This window comes from Triturus cristatus, chromosome 1_1 (assembly GCF_964204655.1).
Source record: "Triturus cristatus chromosome 1_1, aTriCri1.1, whole genome shotgun sequence".
Taxonomy (NCBI): Eukaryota; Metazoa; Chordata; class Amphibia; order Caudata; family Salamandridae; genus Triturus; species Triturus cristatus.
This window is the reverse complement of record NC_140579.1, coordinates 113154158-113171400: the sequence shown is the minus strand read 5'-3', so window position 1 is coordinate 113171400 and position 17243 is coordinate 113154158. Positions and strand designations below refer to the sequence as shown.

The 17243-nt window shown below is 44.3% G+C and overlaps 1 long non-coding RNA gene across 1 annotated transcript in view; it reads right to left on the bottom strand.

The window, feature by feature from the left end:
* LOC146869696 (uncharacterized) overlaps positions 1-15524 on the bottom strand; it is a 93652-nt gene extending 78128 nt beyond the window's left edge. Inside the window, exons 1-5 of the long non-coding RNA XR_014981466.1 lie at positions 15201-15524; positions 14858-15024; positions 12726-12785; positions 12515-12591; positions 2048-2223 (exon numbers count right to left, since the gene is read on the bottom strand). This is a non-coding gene — a long non-coding RNA (uncharacterized LOC146869696). The remainder of the gene's footprint in view (positions 1-2047; positions 2224-12514; positions 12592-12725; positions 12786-14857; positions 15025-15200) is intronic.
* Positions 15525-17243: the final 1719 nt, after the last annotated feature.

Below are 17243 nucleotides of genomic sequence, written 5' to 3'. Positions count from 1 at the left end.
GTAAGCCCATGTATAGTCCGAGAGTCAGGCCAGACACTCCGCCGTCCGCACCCCTCTGAAACACCAAAGTCTCTCAGCCGATATCAGAAAACAAGCTGGAAAACGAAAGTGAAAGTGCGGGGTCCGTGACAGGTCAAGCACAGCCAGCCGCTGTTGTTCACTTCGTACCCGGGCACTTCACCAGCTCGAGATCGGGACAAAGGCAAGAGCAGGCCGCAAACTTCGGAGTGAAACCATTCCGGCTCCCAGCGTCCGATCTGAATTTGGAAAACGGGCGGCACCTCAGCGCAAGTTCATCTGCAAAAGCCCGTCAAATAAACCAGGATTACGTCAGGATAGACGTGGGAGGTTGCGGAGGCCCTCGAGAGCCGTAAGCCTACGCGGCCATCTTGGTTGCGCGCTAGGCTCCTCTGAGTTTTGAGATTGTTAATACAAATTAGTGGTTTCTTTTAATGAAAAAACGATTTAAATCTAAAACTAAAGAGAGTGAAATTGAAAATGTTAAACTAAATAAAGGTGGTGACAAGATTGAAGCATGGCTGCATCTTCAGCTACTTGTGGTTGATTTAGGTCAATGGGTGGATCTTGGGTGGATCTTGGCAGGCCCAGCTCAGCATTTCATTCTTCTAAGGCAGTGGTCTTCAAACCTTGTAATGCCACACCCCCCAGCATAAAAAAAATCAATGGGGCACTGCAGAATTTTTCACAATTATTTTATTACATTTGCAATGTTTAAATATGTCTAGACTTATTTAAACATTACAGTTATGTTAAACCTTTTCAAAATGCAATCAAATATGTGATTGCAAACAGACTATTCTGATTAACTAGGCCTTACTAATGTGGTTAAAGTATCCACAGTGTGATTATCCGAAATGGTGGCAGGGAGGTTTGAAGAATATTTGGAGTTCCTTCTCTTTTGACACATACTCCCAGACAGATATAAATGACAAAATATGTCAGTTATGACCCATTAAAGAGTGGGTTACTGCGGATCCTTTGTTTTAAGCCTAAAACAAAGCACTGCTATCAACATGATGCTTCTTTTAACCAGAGCCTGGCGCCCCCTCTGGGATCAGTTAAGGCCCCTCTAGAAGGCTGGTCCCCAGTTGGAATACCCCTGTTCTAAGATAACCAAAGTTAGCACCACTGCCTGAGGTAAGAATGCTCTAAAACCTTGACCCATGAGTGTCCAGGCTTTGTGGTTCAACATCTGTATAATTATAACCAACAAAAGGTCAAATATTTATATAAAGCCATCATTGCAAGAAAGAATATGTAATCAAAGTAACTTAACATCCACTGTTAACACAGCAAGAGGCAAGAGGTACTGCTCTTCAATCCTCCTCACAAAACACAGATTTATCACACACCCAGAGGTTGAGGAGGAATGGCTTGGAGCACAGTCACCCTTTCTGGGAGGCCCTTTATTTGCGATAAAAGTGCCCTAATAGTGGCAACCTTCATCATAGTGCTGCTACTACACACCCTGTGCCACCATCAGGAGGGGTGGAGCAACAAACTATATTCTATTGATGATAATCTTTTTTTTTCACTGATCCAACACTTAAAATACACTTAAACCTACCTTCAGGTTATTCACTCAATGTTGGTGCATTTTATTCTGAGTTCCCTTGGTAGGATTAAAACATCTACATTAAATGGTTTTGGGGTATCATCAACCTACCATCTGCCAAATAATGTTGTCAACATGTTTCGGTCACTCATTAGTCTCACTGGTGAACAGCAAAAGGCTATAAATGATACCATGCAGTGACCTTACTTGTCACTTATATTATGGATGGTGGGAACTTTCTCCGTAATATGAAGAGCATAATTGTCAATCACACTCATACAGAGAGGGTAAATGCATGCTTTCACATACCCAGAAATGAAATTAATCACACAAACCAAAGAGCCATAAAGTGGTACATGCAACACATTCCTATAGTGAAAAATACCACAAAACCGTAAGGCACTTCTGAAACACTTGTGACTTCCTAGATGGAGTTAAAATCAGTATTCAAGTAATAGGTTTATCTCTTACCCCTATAGTTATACAATATTTCTTAATCCGGGGTGGAAGCATGAGCGTTTCCCTGTAGTCAAACATTGTAGACACATGAGCTGAGTGCTGCATGTGGCTTCTCCATTGCTCCTGGTGAATCGATTTCCTTGTAGGCGGTCTATCCCATCTTTCTGGTAGGTGCCTGACTCCCGGCCCTGTGGAGGGACATATTGAATGGGTTATTACCAATGTTCCCTCTAATTTTTTTCCTCTTTATGCAGTAGTGTAAGGACGCCAGAAACCAGACTGCGTGTGTGGGTGCAGCGTCAAATATCACCCCAAACCTTTGCTTAAAAAAGTGAAAAGATGGTGCATTTCCACGCATACAGCACCACTGGAACGGTCTTAAGACAGGTTTGAAACCGCCCCACATAGCAATTTGAAAACTATGTAACTAGCTTAACTTGTATTTAAAATCGCTGTTGAGCTTGACTTTTACTCAGCAGCCTTAAGTGAACTTGAATATTAATAATAAAGACAACCGCTTCTCGGTGTCGGTTTTCACCCCCTAATTGTTGCGTGGCTTTTTACATTCACCTCGGCTCATTTTCATGTTGTCCTTCCTATTTATGTACTCCCCTTTGTTTTAGTGTGTGACTACGAAGGCCACCACCCCTCCTTTGACCGAGTCTCTGGTATCCCCTAAAGTCTAGGGTAAGGAGTAGGTGTGTTTTTAACTTTGGTCACTAGTAATCTTAGTGAACATAGTTTACTGTACTGGACAGGGTCGCAACTAGACCTGAACTTCAGGGGGGGGGCTAACACTCTCAGCCAGGGCTGGCCCTAGCACTGGTTGCACAAGGTGCAACAGTCTTTTTTGGTGCCCCTCCCCCATTTTCTCCTTCTCCATGAATTCCCTCACTACCACTCACCAACAATGCACCTCATCTCTCCATCGCACCTTTCTGACAAACATTTCTTTTTTTTATAGCGTTACTCATAGTTTACTCACACTAAGGGGCTCATTATGATGGCAGTCTGCCCGCCATCAGAACAGTGATGGGACCGACCACCAGACGTGTGGCGGTCCCACTGGCCCAATTAGGATGCACCCGCCATACTGGCTGGCGCATCCTGGCCTTTTACCATTGCAGACGGTGCTGCTAGCTCCAGCACCGTCCACAATGGTAAAAGGGCATGCATATCATTTCCCTGCACCACGTGGCAGGCACCACGCGGTGTCTACCACTTGGTGCAGGGAACTGCAGAGGGGTACCATGGGTACATTGCCGCCATGGAAAGGCCTTTAAACCACCCACATCCTAATATGATTGGCGATTCCCAGCTCCGCCGGGCAATCGTAATGATTGCTGACTGGCGGAAAAACTTTGCGTCCGCCGTGATACTCACCGCCATCATAATATGGCGGGGGTATTTCACATTAGGATGGCGTAACGATCGTTGCGCCATCCTAATGAGCCCCTAAGTTCTGTGATCTGCATGGGACACTTTCTTTGTAGCAGGCACATTAACCCTCTGTACTGTGTGGGTGGCAGGAGTGCCCATGTGAGTGCATGGTGAGTGATGTGACAGTGTGTGAGTATGGTAAGAGGAGTGACTGCAATGTGAGTAAGGTGACCATATGAATTTGGTCGGGATGTAAGTGCAGAGTGGGATGAATGAATGCATGGTTAGAGATGGGCATGTTTGAGCGAGATTGCAGATTGAGAAGTGAGGGGCACAGATGAGGAAAGAGTCACATGAGTGCTGGGTGAGTAGTGTGCTCGTGTAACTGCAGGATGAGGTACAGGGTGAACAGCACAAGTACATTGTGATCACAGTGAGAGCATGGTGAGCAGGTGAATGGTTTGAGTGCATTGTGATCGCTGTGAGTGCAGGGTGAGTGTGAAAGTGAAGGGCGAGAATAAGAAGTGAGTTGTCTGAATGCAGGGTGCATTCCCAGACACTTGAAGTAACTCAGCAAGTTATTGACAGCGGCGTAGGCTCTCAGATACACGTTAAACTATTGCTATTATGACATTAATCAGGGATCGAGGGTGGAGGAAATAAATAATGTGCTGATCCTCCAACAAGCTTCCAGTCTTACGATTATGGTTGCCAGCTCATTATTTTGATGTCCCGGACGGTACACAAATAAACAGTCACCTAAAATAAAGTCATACTATCGAATGACCTCATCTTCCACACCAAAAAACGTGCACAGTGGAGGAACACCTTCTACTCTATGCTTCGAATCTCAAATGTAAAAAAAACCCTCATGCCCTCAAACTGTCCGTAACCGCCTCTGACTTCTGCACGGCGAATGCCACCATGCCCATATACAACAATGGTAATATCCTTATACAAGCTTCTAATGTCAATCTCACACTCATAGACAGGAACTTTCCTAGTCTCAAGAAAGCAGTCAGCAAGAAAAACACAATCCCCGCCACTACTCCTCCTGATTATCCGGAAGACACGCCTATTCTTCTACAAAATTCAATAACGACATCAATGGATCATAAATCTCTCCACACCACCAATGACCCCTACCCGTCCCTCACAATGGTATCAAACACACCAGGGTCCCCTGGCCCAGCATGGACAGGGATACACATAGCTACCGGCCATCCCAATGCAGACACACCCCTGATTTCCTTGATAACCAATGGAGAATCCACCAACCCAAATTCCACCCCCGACATCTCAATCGCCCAGCCTACAGGTGAGCTATGCAAAACTCCCCATGACTTGACATCTACCCTGATCGGCCCCTAATGCCATCGATACCTTCTCCGCTCATCCAAACCCAACACTCATCGACCATACCCCGCTCACATGCATCAGCCCCTCTCATGCTATCACCGCTCAAGGACATCCCACATACTCCTTTTGACTCACCAACAAACCTCCATGATCAACTAACCCCATCAGAAACTAACAACAATATCCCCATGCAACTAGATAACGAGATCCCTATGCAACCAGGTCCTAATAACAGAACACACGCCTATAGACATAACTAATTGTCCTAAATGTGACTTGATCGCACAATTCAACGAGTTAGTGATCGGCCTAGCCAATCTCAAGGACGAAATGCAAAATCTATCAACCATCACCAAAGAACTCTAAACTCACATAAAGCAACTAGTGCCACCATGAACCGAATTAGTCACCAAACTAGCAGATACTTCACCAAGAAATCACACCCTGAGTACACTAGACAGAGTAAGATACCTTCTCCCAACAAACCGTCTCGTCCTAGGAGGGTAATGTAGGAACTGTCTGACAATAACGTACATGACCTCCTCATATCCGATTCTACAAAAAAGGATCTTCATATATACAATATGTAATGTATTGCTCATTTCATGATTCAAGAAAACAATAACGCTTCACAAAATTTCATTATTGCCACTGTAACTTATCGCATTTAAATAAACAATACATAATTGTGAGGTAATTGAGGTTACAAATGAAATCCAGCCCAATGCACTCCCTATGGGTGTTGCACGCCTGGTACTGGTGCGGTTTCACTTTAATGTAGGACACGCCACTTTCCTTAGACGCGGCTTGTCTAAAGAAAGGGGCCCGGCCTCTATAAATGTGAAACCGCCGCATGGGCGCTAGTAAAAGAAATATTTGCAATGAAATAGGTCTCGCATTTGCAAGAGTTTAAGGTATTGCATTGCCAACAGCTTAAACTCTCGTTAATGCGAAACCTATTGCATTGCAAATGCTTGTATTTGTAGTGACTCTGTCCCATCATGTAGATTCATCTCATGCACTCTAGCTCAGCCATTCTAGTAGCAAGACGATCATTAACCCTCGAAGCAGTCTGCTTGGTTCCTAAAAGCAACACACATGACATCACTGTCTGCATTATCATTACACCCTGTGCCTTCCAGTGCACACAGTCTGACTGTTCTGCTCAGTTTTCAGCTGCTTCCCCTTAGCCTACTTTAATTCAGTGACTTCTTAGAGTTTGTTGTTGCTCAATGGGGTGTAATTTATAATATTTATGTTTGCCTCATCTTTATTGCTTGATTTTGCTCGAGAGAAAGTGTCACTCATTGTCGATAAAACGTCACTCATAATTACACAGAAATTATGACAGCATTAAATCACCCTACAGCCCAGCTTTATTAAGAAAAGAAAATGCAGCAAGTCTACAAACACGGAGTGTGCTTTCCGAATCACCTGAAAGCACACGCCGTGTTTGTAGACTTGCTGCATTTCTTTCCTTAATAAAGCGCAGCTGTGGGGTGATTGTGTGCCTTTATCAGTCAGTCAGTCAAGAATTCTTTTTTTCGGCCGATATGACCATAAAATCACAAGTAAAAAATAAGTCACAACTCATACATATAAATTCCAAAGGTTAAGTGCATGTGCAATACAATATCAAAGAGTTCAATTAAAAGTTGTAAAATGTAATAAATACATTAAAATAGACATTAGTGGCGTTTAAGGTTTAAAAAGGGTGAGGTTGATACCAATATAAAATCACAGAAAGGTGAAGGAGTGATCAAATTAAGCAGAGCCTGATTTTAAAATAGCTCGGCGCACACACCACATGGAGATTAGGTATCGGGAGACAGAATACACAATGGGCATACTAGTGTCATATTTTAAAATCCTATAGGCCTCCGCACAGTGATTTGTTCCAAGGTTTCTGCATATCTGCACTAGCCATCGGCATCTAGCCTTCTTGTATGCCGGACCAAAAAACAGTGCATGTTGAACTGTCTCCGAAATGTGGTGGCAGGCCGGACAACCCTGAGTTAGAGTGCCCCCCCCCCAGTTATTTGTAAAGGCGCGAAGCGGCAATGCTCCGTGCCTGAATTGTAAATATTGCTTTTTCGCAAAGGGAGGCTGGATGACATCAAGAACAGGTTCTCGGCTTTATTGCTCTTTGATCTCTAGGAAGGATGCAGTCATTGTACCAGTCGCGGGGTTCCTCTTAAGCAGATTCATTTTATATTCCTTAAAGATCTTTGACAGGTTCTTCCTGGATATTAACATGCTGCTTCCTTCAGCGTTGGCCCATAGGTCGCCCATCCCCATAGCTTCTAAGGAGTTTTTAATATACGCCAGCCATGGTATTTTGCTAGCTCCTTGTATGCTCAGCACTTCCTTTAGCTCGGCTCTGAAAGCTTCTTATTCTGGGGTACTCCATAGGCGTCGCCAATGTAGTAGGGGTCTAAGGGCAGCTTCCTCTGCAATTTGACCAATTCCAAGATCCATTCGAAGTAGCGTAAGTGGAGTACTTATCGGGAGGCCTAGGAGTAATTATCATATTTAGATAGGGGGTCGGTTGGCCGATGGCCCCAGATTTCTGCCCCGTACAGGCCGCCCCTCTTATTTGAGCTTTGTAGATTTCCATCACTGGTCCAACCGTTTTATGGGTACACTTCCTGAGAGTTTTGGACAACCCCCCATTGTCTGTGCCAGCTTAAGGCTGGCCTTCTTTATTTGTGTGCTCCACTCCATCTTCTCAGTAAGTGTTAACCCCAAGTATTCAAAAATGGTCTCTTTCTCTAGTAGTTTCCCATCTAGCTGGAAGTTTGGTTGTGTGGTATTTCTTGCATTAAAAGCCATGTATTTAGTTTTTTGTTTGTCTATCTCTAAACCCCTACTTTTACAAAATGAATGGAAAATATCAAGAGCCCTCTTTATTACCATAGGAGACTTGGATAGTAAGAGGGTATCATCGGTGAACATCAAGGCAGGAACATTGAGGTTCGCCAGCCTAGGAGCATCTATATCCCTCGCAGCAGTCAGGGTTTCCACTAAACCGTTAAAACATAAGGAGAAAAGGGTCGGGCCAACACGCACCCTTGTCGTACTCCACTTTCTCTGGAAATGGGGTCAGCGAGCTCACCATTCTTCCCGTGCCTGATTTGGGCAAAGTAACATTCATGGAGCCGTTTCATCTGGTGGCAGAGGTGGGGAGGAGCCCCCATTTCTAGTAGAATGGAACACAGTTTGTCCCTAGGGACCAGGTTAAATGCCGATTTTAGGTTGACAAAGATCAAATAAAGGCTGTCACCCTCTAGAAGTACTGCTTTCCAGTACACGAGTTGCAGCCTAAGAATTTGATCTATTGTGGACATTCTAAAATCTGCCTGGAAGGGACTGAGTATGGAGTACTCCTCCATCCAACTCTCTAATCGACCCAAGTGCCTTTGTTAAAGTTTTCATGTTAATCACAGCACCCGTCCAGAGCTGCAATTAACAGCTCTAGCTGTTACTGATTCCATCTCTTTCCTTTCTCCCGTGTCAGCCTTTGGCCTGTCTTAAATGGTAGAAGGTTTTACCCATGCAGCTAGCCATAAAATTGACGGGATTTTCTCAAATAATAAGGCTTTAGCCAACATAAAAACCGTGCCTCTAACGTGGACTGATCATAGAGCTGTTCTTTTTGAGATTCAATCTGCTCATGATGGTCAGGAACAAAACAGAACAAAACGCATACTGCACTACAAAGATTGAAACAGCGAGTAACTGCTCCAAAGAACTATTTTCAGTCATCAAAATATTTACTTCTATCACTTCCAATTCACTCAAGGACTGTTCACATCCTTTTGTAAGACGTTGGCAGAGGCTTTTTATCTCAAAGTGGAGGACATCTATGAAACGTTTAAGACCCCCACTGTATAGGCTAATTCAGACACTGCTATTCATATCCGCCAGACTCTACTCACCAAGCTTGAGAGCTTCACTTCTCCTACAAGAGAAGAGATCACAGACTGATTGAGTCATCAAAGTCTGGTACGCCATGTTATGCTTGTCCACCCGAGGTGTCCAGTGTAGCTACAGAAACAATTGCTACCACTCTGACAGAGACATTTCATCAGATGTGCATTCACACTTTGCGGAAGAAAGCCTCAGTGCTGCCCCTAATCAAAAAACCCTCTCTCGACCTGCAGATCGTGAGCAATTATAGGCCGATCTTCATCCTCCCCTTACCAGCTAAATGAATTGAGAAAATACTGAATATATTCAGAGCAATAATTGTTTGGACTCCACTCAGTTTGCCTTCCGTGCCGAGCACGGCACGGACACGGCTCTTATCAAAGCTTCTGAAGAGATTAGGAGTTCTCTGGACCAAGGAGGGATCCGGCCTTTGGCCAGGTGTCAGGAACACCCCAACAGACATAAGCAGCACACAACCACCCAAGACAAAGTCAAAACAGGCACGCAGGCACAGTCAGGGGACTGACAGAACACACACAGGGGAGAGGGAGCATACAGTCTCACACACAACCGAAACAACTAGTCATTCCTTACAGACCTCTCCCTCCAAGACCCCTACCCCTGACTCTCCAGCAAAACGCACTAGCCAGCGGCTCTTCCTCTGTGACCTTGGCCTTGTCCCCAAAGATCCAACAGTCACAGCTAGCAAGAGGAGCGGGAAATCTCCAGGCACAGATAGGAGTCCCACCCCTAAACACATACCCTCCCCTGAGTCCAAGGTCCCCACCCGTAAATCATTCAGGTCCCCCAGCACAAAGATCACACACTTCACCCCCCAACTCCACATCCTCACAGTCCCAGGCCCAACATAACAAGGATCAGACCTCACATCCAATAACAGTTTCACACACATCCCATTACAAAATCCCCAAGAAACTAAGGATTTCCCCCACTAACACAAGCACTTCCCCTTCAACCAACTTCCCCCCATCTCCAGTCTGATCCTGACACTGCAGTGGTGCCACCACCCACTCAACACAAACAGGCCACTTCAGTGGAGCAACCACCCCCTCATCAAGAACAGGCCACTTCAGGGGAGCAACCACCCCCTCAACAGGCACAAGCCACTTCAGTGGAGCACCCACCCCCTCAACAGGCACAGGCCACTTCAGTGGAGCAACCACCCCCTCAACAAGAACATGCCACTTCAGTGGAGCAACCACCCCCTCAACAAGAACAGGCCACTTCTCAGTGGAGCAACCAACCCTCAACAAGAACAGGCCATTGCAGTGTCGAGTGACTCCACCCCAGTTCCCATCCCTCCCTAAACCCTAATAGCTCACCCCTAGTCATGTCCCTGCGGTGCCTGCCATGCCCTTACAGATGCCCCTCCAAGGGGAGATGTCCCCTACTTGTAGCAGTGCTGGCAGGAGAGGGAGAGGGAGTTCATTATATCCCCCCCTAAAAGACTTGTTGAAATGGACTGGCCATTGGCCTCATTGTTTTTTCTCTTCTTGAAATCTAAATATAATGGCTGAATAAAGCATTTAGTTCCTAAGTATGTTAATTATTATAATGAAATTGCTGTTGAATTGTTTGTTGGTGACAATACAGATTGGGCAATGTGATGCTCCGCATGTTGTCAATGGTATATGTGTCCTATTAACGTAGGTATCAGAGTCAGCATTGACTGCTATTGCAGCTTGTCAAGATCCACAATGTTTTCTTCATGGAATGTGACATTCTTTTGAGACATGGCCATATTTGACCTACACTTTTGCACATAGCTCATGCTGACATTTGTACACATTGTACCATTTGTTTTATGTACAACCGCCTACGATTGACATGCAGGATAGCGCTTTGCTGATTGACAACTCATCTGTCTCATCAGTACAACTTGCTTAACAGGAAGTTTGACTACATGCTAGTAGTGATAGGCATCCACCCCCCTATGGGGTGGACAATACTGGTAGTGATAGGCATCCACCCCCCTATGGGATGGACAATACTGGGAGTGATAGGCATCCACACCTCTATGGGGTGGACAATACTGGGAGTGATAGGCATCCACCCCCCTATGGTAGGGATATGCTAGTAGTGATAGGCATCCACCCCCCTATGGGGTGGACAATACTGGGAGTGATAGGCCCCCACCCCTCTATGGTTGGGATATGCTGGGAGTGATAGGCATTCACCCCCTATGGTTGGGATATGCTAGTAGTGATAGGCATCCACCCCCCAATGGGGTGGACAATGCTGAAAGTGATAGGCATCCACCCCCTATGGGGTGGACAATACTGGGAGTGATAGGCATCCACGCCCCTATGGTTGGGATATGCTGGGTGTGATAGGCATCCACCCCCTATATTGATGTTTCGTTTCGTGTACTTGTGACATTTTGGTGTGTGGTAGGTGTATGACTTACCTTCTGCATCGTGCGCATCGGTAGCGGTAGGTATACAGTATAGGGAAGACATGCGCGATTGGATACATGGCTGCTCCATCTCGTACCTGTTGATCGTGTTCTGGCGCAACTCGAAGCTTTCATACGCCTCGTCCAAATGCTGTGACGTGCCGGAGGCGGCGCCCTGTACGACGCTTATTAAAAACGCATCGTACTTGCGTTTCCGGAAATGGGTTAGTGTGAGCCTCCGTACGACGTGATATCCGTGTTTCCTGAGCCTGTTAGGTACTGACATAGTGCACGAATCGGACCCAACGATTTGGTCGGAATTTGCCTGGAATACGCATCGTACTTGCACGTTTGTAGGAAAAGGCTCCGAAAATGAGTCGGTCGGAAGGTAAGCCTACGAATAGCATTAGGAAGGCATTTTTTCCGGTATCGGAATCGGCCCCTAAGGGTAGATTTTTGAAGGTGTCTTCATATAATAGCAGGTAATAGCAACCTTGTATTGCTGTGTGAAGGTAATTTTTCAGGATGGCTTGTATCATTGACTGTTCGAAGTCTCTGATAATTTTTTGTGGGTAGTAGTTATTAGTTCCTTGCTTTACTTTTGTTAGGAGTTCTACATAGGTAGTTGTTTGTTTGTTTGGTAGCAGGGCATATATAAAGGGGATTTTACTATTGTTATACTGTCCATGGATTGTGTATAATTGGTAGAAATGGTTTGGGACATATTTTAAATGTTCCATCCATCATCCATGTCTCACAATTTTGTAGTTTAAGTAGGTTTATGGGAGTTGCAAATATTATAATCCTTCTTTCATTAGATTTATCATCATAAAGATGGGATTGTTCTTCGATATGAGTTAGAGTGAGTTCAGGTGGTATTAAACCTCACTGAAATTTTTGGGGCAGGTGGGGTGTTACTAGTTGATTTTTTTGTTCTAGCGAATAATCTTTTTAACGTTGAGATGGAGGGTAATTGGCTAGTTACATGTTTTGGAACTTGGGGAGGATGTCCTTTAGTAATTGAGTTGTAGGTTTTTGAGAGCTAGTGCTAGATTCCTTATTGGTCTCTAAAGCGTCTCTTACTTCTATTTCTGCTATGTTAGGGGGCGGTTATGATCTTTAACATTTAATACAGTAGTTTCTTTTGTTGTAGCCCTCCCATAACATGCATTTGCATAATATGTGCTACATTTCCAATAAATTCTGTCACTTGTTTGTTTTTCTTGGGTGTAGACATATCGCATATAGCACAATAAAAGTTTTCCTTTTGTGAAGTAATTAATTTTGCACCTTCATTCATTTTGATGTTTCAACTGTTATGAGAAATATATATGAAAAATGTTATATATTATAAATGTTGTATTACAGATTTATATAAACAAATCTATACTTACATGTTTTAATCTGTAGAACTTTTTGGACGTTCAGATGTTTTCTGTTGGTGCTTGGCTTTGGTGTTTCGTTTTATGTTCTGTAGAAACAATATATATAATTTTAATTCATTTGTTTAACAGCATCTTCTGTATTTTAGTGTTTTTGTGGTTAGTGGGGCGTTTGGGTTGGGATTAATAGTTGTTGGATTAGTATAATCTAATTCATACTTACTTTTTTGCAAGGAGTTTTTTTTTATGTTGTTTGTAGTTAGTTGAGTGTTGTTTGGAGTTTCTGTAGAGGAGATATAATTAAAAAAAATCATATTACTTATTTAATTATTTTAAAAGTACTTTACTTATCTTTTATTAAGTTATACCATTAGCTTTACATTTTACTTACTTTGTAAAGTTGAAATCAGAGTTTTTAATGTGGAAGTGCAATGTTGTAGAAGCAATCCAGCAGAGATTTTCCTTATTCTTGTGTTTGCTGTTGTTGCATAAAATAATGTTAATTTTTCTTTAGTTTATATAGTGTTTGTTTAATTTTTATTTAAATCTTATTGGGTTATTTAAGTTGTAGGTGCTTTTGAGTGGATGTTAATAATGTTTGTAATTTATTTTGGCTGTTGTTTCTTTATTTGGGAAACGCTAATTAATGTTCAGTGCGTATGTCAGGCTGGTTGTGGCAAGACATCCGGCCAAAATGACATCCACACTCTAAATTGGTGGAGTGAGCACCACTCTCTGCTGCCAGTCAGCAGCAATGGCTCCGCCCCCAAACAAGGCTCGGCTGGGGAAAGGGAAAAGAAAAAGGGTAATATATTCATTTTATTACCATTTTACTTTTCACATTTGTAGCGCTGGCAGCAGGAGGGCAACACTTGTCCGCCCGAATAGAGGGGCCACCACTGACAGTGGTGGCTGGTGGAATTTTAAAGCAAGGGGGCGTATTGCTAGTGAGCGAGGAAAGTGAATGAGCCAACTGTTAATTGTGGTGCCATTTTCTGCACTATTTCTGTTATGATAAATGAGCCAAAAATAAAGTCCTTATGGACATTTATAAAGGAAAACTACAAAAAAAAAGTTGTCAATTAAGTCAAACGTGGGCCAATATCAAAATTGTCGCTGGTCCCGAACTCTAGAATCCTGGAGGTATAGTGAGCATATCAGAGGCACACCTCATGTGACCAGAAGAGTGATGGTGGGTTTAGATTTCACAACAGCAACATTCAGGGGGTCGGGGAGCCAGGAGAGAGATGAGCCAGTGATGATTCTCCAGCAACCAAAATACAGGTTAAAAACATTTTGCACCAAGCCCATTGCCCTCTCAAAGCAACCCATACTCTGGTGCCGTGCAGGAAAGCAAAAGCAGGCAAAGCGCCACCCTGGATCCACATGTGGCACTGTATGCCAGCCCGATCTGGAATTATTTTGTTTATAACCATGTGCTGACTGAATAAAGTGTTTTATACTCATGACCGAGGAAGGTGATTATAGTTTTCTATGCAGCACCCATATTTCATCGTGACAGGTGGCAAGTAAATAAGTGGGACAGGCTGCAAGCTCTCCATTGTGCACTTACTGCCAGCATGCTTGCCACTTAAATTCAGCTTCTTATACAGGTGGTGAGGGCTCAGGGGTACTATTGTTTGAATGAATAATGCATTCTAGCGTGGTGATGCGGAGACACCATTACTAGTCTGACCCCTGATGCATGGGACTTGACTGCAAAGGTGGAAAGTGCACTCTCAAAAATGTTAAAGTGTATTTCTGTAACATGTAGAAGCTTTGACATTATTAAGTCACATTACAGCACAGCACTGAGAAACATGTATTAATGATGGTAGTGTTTAAACATGAACCTAGAATCACTGTCCCCCTGCGCTCACCCTGATGACAGTGCCATTAGTGCTAGGCCTGGGCAGCAAATTCCGTTCCGCTCACGGAATTTGCGGAATTTGAGTAATTTTTGCTTGTTTGCGCTTTCAAAATGTGTGTTCGCGAGATATTTCCCTCCGAGCACGCAAACAGCATTTGCAAACAGGAAAAAAGCATCGTGAACGGGCGTAACAAGCAATTCCGCGTGTTTACGGAACTCTGCGTGCTCGCGGAGATTTTTTACCGTTTTGTGGAGCTTTGCGTAGCGCGACAATGCAAATTCCGGCCACCCCTAATTAGTGCACTAAGAGTTAAGATAGTTGTCATGTAAACTCTTTATGTTGGCAAGATTCTGAAAGCTGGAGCAACATAATAGTCTATTAAATCAAACACACTACGTTTCTGTACAGCTTGCATTCAGAATGTGTAATGTGCTTAAGGAAAAGGAAGATTGATAAAATAAAATATTTATAGTTTTAAACTTACCTTGCCAGGCAGTTTGAGAGACTCTGTCGCAGTCTGCCCTGTCGGTTGGAGAGATGAGGCTGGGGTTTCTGTGCTGCCTGTCGCTGTCACAGAGGGAGGTGTCTGATTCTATATCAGGACCGAAGGCTCTGATTCTGCTGCTTTCTTTACTGTAACGTTTCAGCATTCTATCACATACAAATACACAAACAAACGACATTACTCATGTACCCAAATGCGTCACATGTCACACGCCCCAAGCACTATAAGGCAACCCGTATAAGTACAATGACACCATCCTCTTTCTTTGCCGCTTTGCAGCCAGATAAGTACATTTATACCCTTCTTAATACATAGATATAACCTTATTGTTGTGGTATTTGCATTGTTGATGTTGCCTGGTGCCACGATATTTCTCTAGTGACTTGCGGCTTGTTGAGGCATTTGCTGAAGTCAGGCTTTGGTGTCGCTTTGTGTGCCTTGCTTTGTTTACGATTGCATATTCGCCGACCGCGGTGTGCTGATCGTGCTTGTTGCGTGTTGTACTGTTGTTCCTCTGCTCATATTTGAGCGCGCTGTGGTGCGATTCCTTTTGCTGTTGGTCGGCTGTCCCGACGCCGCCTTTGCCTCCGTGGAGCGGGAGCAGACTATGTCCGTCTGTTTGACGGGTGTAATGCTTTTTCTATTTCCATACTTGGCTGCGCTTCCAGTGCGCATGTGCAGGTCTTTTCCCTGCGACTCTCGTAAAAGCCAACAGAGCATTCACGATCATCCTGCCAGCAACGTTGATTGACCCTACTTGTGCGAAGGCCCTATATTGCTCCCGTAACGACCTGTAAGATAAAAATAGCACAGGGCCATTAATTATTGGCACAGGCTTGGCCTAGAGTGTTTCCAGGCAGCTCCCTCCACATTTTAAATTAAGGGACCATATTTGCCTGGCTGGGGCCACACTCCCCCTCTCTCTTTTGACGTACCAATAGCCTCAGAAGGATATTAAGAGAATGGCACAGTGGGAAACCTATAAGGAGGTTTTCTCTGACGATAATGATGAGCGATTGGAATTGGACTTGTCGGATGCTCTTGACTGCGGTGTACAGCAATCAGTTAATAAGGCCTTAGTTCAAGCCTTGGGTCCCTTTACTTATCATTTACACGACTATGCGCGTCAACAGGATTGGCAGCCCTTGAACCCTTTGACGGGAAGCGATAGCACCCCCACATGAAAGTCACGAATACACAGATTACCAAGGACACTATCTGTGGTAGGGAACTAGAGGCTGTGGAGCCTCAAGGGTGAGCTGGCCGCCAATCACAACCGTTAAACAGAACTAAGCCACCTGAGAAACTATTCAAACCAATGCTACACCTTACAACAGCCTATCTCTGGGCATACACAAAAATGTGACGGGAGGTTCTATTACACCACCAGGTGTCATGCTTCAACATAGGACAACCCCCCCACACACACACACTCTTTAAAAACAGGGTTTAATGGGGAGGGGGCCTTCGCCTGGAGATCATGGAGGCACTTTATGGATCTGTGACTTAGTATAATTAAAAAAAAATATGATATGCCAAACTGACCCTAATATTCAATGGAATACCACTTGGTATAAAAAACCAACGCGGACAAAAAGGGGAACTAGTACCCCATCAACACTCAAACCATCACCATATTTCTGCCTGTTGGCTCATGCGAGTCTGATGTCTTAGGAGGTTGGCAACAGAGGGCCATTTGCAAACTGGGAAACACCAATTGCGATATCTCCACGGATCGTCGGACATCTATGCTCATGCGAATAGACCCCAAGCTCAACGATTTGGCCACCTCTGAAGCCAGCCAAGCGGCTGAGGGACTGTTGTTTGGGGGTTCATTTGTTAACACATACTCCACACTGGACAAAGCCAAAATGTTACTCAAAAAATGTTTTGAAGGAGTCTTTTTGGCAGGGACGGGTGCTTCAGTTCCTATCAAGGCTCTCAACAAGGATACTACCCCGAGGCAGAGGTGGAGGGTATGAAGAATCAGCAGAGCCCCCCTTCCACCCAACCTGGAATCGAGGAGGCCATCCACGCTTCCGCCATGCCAATCGCAGAAGGACACAAGGAGCGATTCAAGATGCATGATATGACAGTGAGAATTATCCCTTTTTCAGAGGCAACCTTAGGGGGGAAGAGTGGGGTTGTTCCCAGACACCTGGAGACAGATTACCCAGGATCACTCGGCACTAGAGGCCATTCTAGGCTTCAAACTAGAATTCTACGACACACCAGTTTGATCATGGCCTCCAAAACAAATGCATTTTCCCAGAGAGAACAGTCTTTTATAGATGCAGAAATTCAAACTTTGTTGGACAAAGGGGCAGTATGTTTTTCGGTACCTCACCTCACAGGGTTCTTAAGT